Here is a 6,416-nt window from a genome sequence, read left to right on the forward strand (position 1 = left end):
AAGGGGTGGAGGGAGAGGGAGAGAGGGGGGGGAGGGAGAGGGAGAGGGAGAGGGAGAGACTGATACGGAAGGGCCTCCTTTCATAAGTCCTATTGGTGACTGTAGATAAGATTTTGAAATCCTTTTGGAATTTGATTGCTCCAAGGGTTTCTGGGTACCCCGCCCCTTCTCTCTCCTTGATAATTGGTATTACAGGTTGACTCTGGAGACACCTTGGATGGGATTGCAATTTCACATGGTAAAACCAGATGCCACTAAGGTTGCTCAAGAAGTTTAGTTTGCGCCCGTTCCCTAAAATGAACTGCCGAGATCCCTAGACAACTGCGGATTTACAACCGGCAAGAGATAAGGGTCAGGCGCTGGAATTCTGACTTCTCTGCTACACCACCCCTTTTCCCTCCCCACACATCCAGCCTTCCTGTCTTTCTGTTTTCCCTCAGAACTTGGCAGTCCTGGAGCTTGCTTCTCTGTGGGCTCACCAGGGCTCACCAGGGAGTCGGTGGTTTTATGGATCCAGGCTAAATTCTAACCTGCCAGGGGTGAAACCTGCCTGCAGCTTTGTTGCGGGTGAGGGATGAGCTGGCCAGTTGGGAAATGCTGTGCAAATCACAGAACAGAGATGGTTTCCACCACACAGGCTTGGAGCGTAGCTTCTCTTTAGTTGGAACATGGGTTTACGATTGCAGATGTGTGGGCACTCTGAAGTATAGAGTTCTGATTCAGGGCCCTCTGATAATAATTACGCTTCCAGATGATAGTCTCCACAGGAGCAGCACAGAGCATGCTCTGTAGGGGCTAGAGGGAATCTCCACAGGAGCAGCACGGAGCATGCTCTGTAGGGGCTAGAGGGACTCTCCACAGGAGCAGCACAGAGCATGCTCTGTAGGGGCCAGAGGGACTCTTCAGAGGAGCAGCACAGAGCATGCTCTGTAGGGGCAAGAGGGAAGGAGACACGGGATTTCTCCCAGGTCTTGGGAGGGAGGCCCTCAACAACTCCAGCCTTGTCAGCCTCAGTACATTTTTGAAGAATGTGTTCTTTTAGACACCTACATTTGAAAGGAGGTCCTGGGATTCCCAGCTTGGGGCAGAGGTGCCTTATGCAAAGAGCAGAGGCCAGGGCTTGGGGTCAAGTTCAATCTCTTCTTTCCTGCTGTGGGGCTCCCCTGCTGTGGGCTATGAAATTTAGAGGTCTGCTGAGATTTCCCAGTGGATCTCTCTCTCTCTCTCTCTCTCTCTCTCTCTCTCTCTCTCTCTCTCTCTCTCTCTCTCTCTCTCTCTCTCTCCTCATATAAATCCTGACAAAACCTGACATGCATTCTCTGTGGTATTTTTTTTTTTTTAATTTTGAGTCATAATTCAATTACAATGTTTTCCTTTCCGTTTCCTCCCTCCAAATTCTCCCAAGTACCCCTCCCTACGCTCCTTCAAAGGCATGGCCTCTCCTGTGATTGCATGCATCTGTGTGTGTGTGTGTGTGTATGTATTCATATATATTTCTAAATGTAGCCTGTCAGTCCATACAATGTTACATGTATGTATCTCTTCAGGGCTGACTGTTTGCCACTGAACAACCAATCGATGCGCTCTGCTCTGTGGAGGACCGCCCCTCCTCCTCCCTGGTTTCTTCAGTTGCCTGAAGTTCTTGGTGTAGGACTGAGGTCTCTGGGCTGTTCCCCAATCCACGTTGGCATGTTCGTTGGTCCTTGCTCAGCTCACACTTGGGCAGGCATGTTGGTGAGACTTTACGGGTGCAGCTTCTGATGTTACAGGGAGACAGAGTCTCACAGCAAACTCCCTGATCCTCTGGCTCTCGCAATCTTTCCACCTCCTCTTCTGCAGTGTCCCCTGAGCCTTAGGTTCGTGAAGGTCCCCGAGCCTTAGGTGCTGGAGTGTTTTGTAGATGTTCCTGGGCTCTACAACTGTGCATTCTGATTGGTTGTGGTGTTCCATAGTGGATGGACTCTGTTGCGGAGCGTAGTTTCCTTGACAGAGGGGACTGTGCATGTAGGAACAAACGTGTATAGATTTTTGTTAGGGATTATACTAGCTTAGATAATGAGTGATGGTAGATGCTCCTCCAGTAACCATGATTTTACTAGCACTGGTTAGTTGGCTAGGTTTCCAGCACCGGGCATGCTAATTCCTCTTGTTGAGTGAGTCTTAAATCCAATTAGAGAGTTGTCACTTAGCACCAAGGCCTGTGTGCCTTTACAGCACCATTAGGGTTATGTGCCATGCTGGTCATTAATGCAGTTCACATGCAGTCATGGATGGGTAGGACTCTTGGTTGCCTCTCTCCTTTGGTAGCCGTTTGGTACCATGAAAGCTAGTTCCCGGGGAAGGGGAATTCAGTCCAGTCCTCAACAGTCTTGTGTGTATGTGTGTGTTTGGTGTGTATGATGTATATGGTGTGTGTGTGTGTGTGTGTGTGTGTGTGTGTGTACAGTATGTATGGTGTATATGTATGGTGTGTGTGTGTGTGTGTGTGTGTGTGTAGTATATGTATGTGTCCGTGTGTGTGTGTTGTGTTGTTGTGGTCATGTGCGTACCATGCTGTACTTGTGGAGACCAGAGGGTTGCTGCTTGTCTTTTGCCTCTTTGGAGGTGGGGTCTCTGTTGTTTCTGTGTCTGCTCTAGGCAAGCTTGCTGGTGGGCTTCTGAACCATTCTGTCTCCTCCTCTCTTGTGCCCCTAGTACCAGGATTACAGGATTACAGACCATACTCTCAGAATGCCAAGCTTTTATCTACAGGGCTGTCTCCCTGGCTCTTGGATGAAGTTTTCTTTAACAGAGGAAGCTGGGTGGGGGTGGGGTCGGGGGGTAGGGGAGTAGGGCAGATGAAAGTGTGTGAACCAGAGGTTAGAAGCCTGGAGGAGCCCTTTCAAATGCCGAGAGAGAATTAACAGGCTCCTTTCAGCTGTGCCAGGTGTGGTCATCTACCCAGGCCAAGGCAGGGAGCTGCTAGGACATTCTCTAGCATCCTTTACCCGGATCCCATCTAGATTTTCTTAGGCCCAGGTTCAGCTTCATCTAATTCTCTGGGAACGGAGAAGACAGGCTGTGGACCGAGGAGGGCCAGCAGTGTCTTCAGGTGCATTTGTAGGCTGTGCGCAAAGGTGCACGGTAGCTTTTCTGGTGCTTCCGGTGGGAGCAGTGATAATCCTTGCGATGGACCGTTCCTTCTACCTGACTCTACGGTTTAGGAGTGAAGGTGCACAGACTCCCAGATGCTGACTGCCGGGCGGGGAAATGTGCTTCAGCTGCGGGGGGTGGGGGGGTGGGTTTGACCTCACTGTCACAAGGTCTTGCCTGGGGTCAGGCAAGCTGTGGGGGGGGGGTTGCTTAACATCTGGAGCCCTCTTGGCAAGAGCTGTTGATGTGATGGGTGGAGACATCTCTGCTGGGAGGATGCAGCTAGTTTCTGTTTTGCAGAGCGGTGGGTCTGATTCACAGTTAACACAGAGTACTGAGTGAAGCATGGTGGAGAGGCTGCTGGGAAATCAGTGCATCACAGATATTCTCTGTCCAGCCTCAACCTTTTGCTGGTGAAGAAAGGAAACCGAAACTCTGAGATTTGGGTGATGATGCTCAGGAATTTCAAAGCTTGGGAGGTTCTGATGGAGGGCAGAGATTCGGAGTCAGGCTCTCAGCCAGTATTTCAGAAAATGGAGAAATGAATGGCCAGCTATTTTGTTGCCCTGGGCCTCAGATATGCACACACACACACACACACACACACACACACACACACACGCGTGTGTGTGTGTGTGTATAAAGGACTCATATATGTGAGGGCTGCTTCTTTCAAATTCCATCCCAATATTTCCTCATTCTACATCCCTCCTAGTACACACCCTGACTCTACATCCCTCCTGGTACACACCCTGACCCTACCTACATCCCTCTTGGTACACACCCTGATCCCACATCTCTCCTGGTACATATCCTGACCCTACCTACATCCCTCCTAGTACATACCCTGACCCTACTTACATCCCATCTGGTACACACCCTGACCCCACATCCTTCCTAGTACACATCCTAATCTTACATCCCTCCTGGTACATACCCTGACCCCACATCCCTCCTGGTACACATCCTAACCTTATATCCCTCCTGGTACACACCCTGATACCACATCCCTCTTGATACACACCCTGACCCCACATCCCTCCTGGTACACACCCTGGTCTTTCCATTTTCCATATTTCTTAAACATAGTTATTTGATTGACTCATTAAAGTCAAACACTGAAAACATTTATATGTTCATATCATTGAAAATGAAACCATAATTCTTCAAAGGAGCTCATCTTGGTCCATATTTGACAAAAGGACCTGCAGTGTACCTGATCCATTCTGCCTACTATTAAGAAAAAAGAAACCAGCCACTTTCTTCTTGAAGCAGAAACTTAAATATTTTGTCTGATAATTTTCAAGTTAAGATTGGGCTAAAAGAATTGTGAGGGGGTGCGGATGGCTCGCTGACACAGCCATGTACTGTGCACACCTCATGTGGATTGCAGCGGAGCACGTGTGGTCAGTGTGGTTGAGGGGCCATTCAGATCCCGTGTCTGTTAGCATTCACATTGTTATGGCAGTGTAATCATCACCCACAACACACTTTATAGTTGGATTAAACCCAAAAGTGAGATCTCCACAGGACCTCCTGTTAGGTCTCTTGGCTGTCATTTGGAATTTGTATTCATTTTGCCCATTTGATGGTTTTCTTAGGGTGTGGCAGCCTGAATTTCTCACTTGGTAGGAGTCATGAGCATGCTATGTCAGAAATACATGCTTGCCTCTCTCCATGATGTCAGAGTTTATTGGCTCGCAATACATTCACAGCTCTGCTTACTTTGTTGGCTGAAGAAAGCATGCTGCCCTGGTGTCCTTTGAGAACTGCTGAGGCAAACACAGATTCTCTTATTCTAATCTTAATCACTCATATTAGCTCCCGGGTTGCAAACTATACAGCTCACAGTAAGTCTATCTGTCTGATGTATGTATGTATGTATGTATGTATGTATGTATGTATGTATCATCATATCTATCTATCTATCTATCTATCTATCTATCTATCTATCTATCTACCTACCTACCTACCTATCCAATTACAGAATGGCCACAAGGAGTTAGAGGACATCAGAGCTCAAGAAGAACTGCAGAGGAAGAGTGGAGGCAAGCGGAAGGCTGCTAAGGATGCAGAGGTAGTCTGCAGGGGTCAGAGGTTCTGCCTTCCAGGTTAGACTTCAGGGTCAGAGCTGAACTTAGAAGTGTGTGGTGCAGGACCACTGTAGATGCCATAGAGACAAAAGACAGGATTTGGTCCAGATGATGGATGCATGGATGGTGGGACAAGATGATGGATGGCAGTGGAGATGGGTCACACCACCAGTGAGGGGGAGGACTGAGCACCCTCTGGGGCAGGTGGGAGTTCTCTGCCTGTGATGCACACAACCCAGAGTCAGACGACAGGCCAGTGAAGACCATCTCAATCACAGGTTAGGTCCCTCTCTTTCCAGGTCCAGGCGAGGGCACTGTCTGGTTGCTCTGTGAGTTCTTGGGCTTGGATTTCTTCATACTCTTTTCATATACCCATCTGCTCATATGTTCCCATTTTGCTTCAGTAAATTTATAAGGTGGCTCCTTTTCTTTTCTTCTTCTTCTTCTTCTTCTTCTTCTTCTTCTTCTTCTTCTTCTTCTTCTTCTTCTTCTTCTTCTTCTTCTTCTTCTTCTTTTTTCCGAGACAGGGTTTCTCTGAATAGCCTTGGCTGTCCTGGAACTCACTCTGTAGCTTTTCTTACTTCTAAGAATGGGTTATTTATCAGTCTGGCCTTGTGTGTTCTGCCCACAGACGTGTTGTTAATGTAAACAGCAAGGGGTGGGGCCGTCCTGCTCCTGAATTTGCACTTAAGATAGAATCATACACTGTGGGTAAAGTGGAGTCTGACAGCAAGGCGCAGGGAAAGCTCCATGGTCAGGACATCCATGTCTTTTGAACAATTGAAGCCACTTCAGTGACGTTTTCCCTGTGGGCTAGTGTTCAGGGCTTTTCAAAGCAAAGGGCCTTGGGGGGTTTCAGCCTCAGACCTGGGCTGTGGCTGAATCAGTCAGGTTGGTAGCTCATGCTGAGGTGACACAGAAGTCTGAGCACTTGGGAGCAGAGTCCTTGAAGACTAGGAACAGCAATGCATGCTGGGAAGAGCACAGGCATGGGGCTAAAGACCCGGTGCAGGCCCTTAGCTAAGCATCAGCAGTATGCAGAGCTCTGAAGACAGGCATCGTGACCACCTGGGATCAAAGGGTTCTCTACCACGTGGATTTCTCTCTTTCTTCCCTCCCTCCTTCCCTCCTTCCCTCCTTCTCTCCTTCTCTCCTTCCCTCCCTCCCTTCCTCCCTCCCTGTTTCCCTCCC

This window comes from Mastomys coucha, unplaced genomic scaffold, assembly GCF_008632895.1.
Source record: "Mastomys coucha isolate ucsf_1 unplaced genomic scaffold, UCSF_Mcou_1 pScaffold7, whole genome shotgun sequence".
In the NCBI taxonomy this organism is placed as follows: Eukaryota; Metazoa; Chordata; class Mammalia; order Rodentia; family Muridae; genus Mastomys; species Mastomys coucha.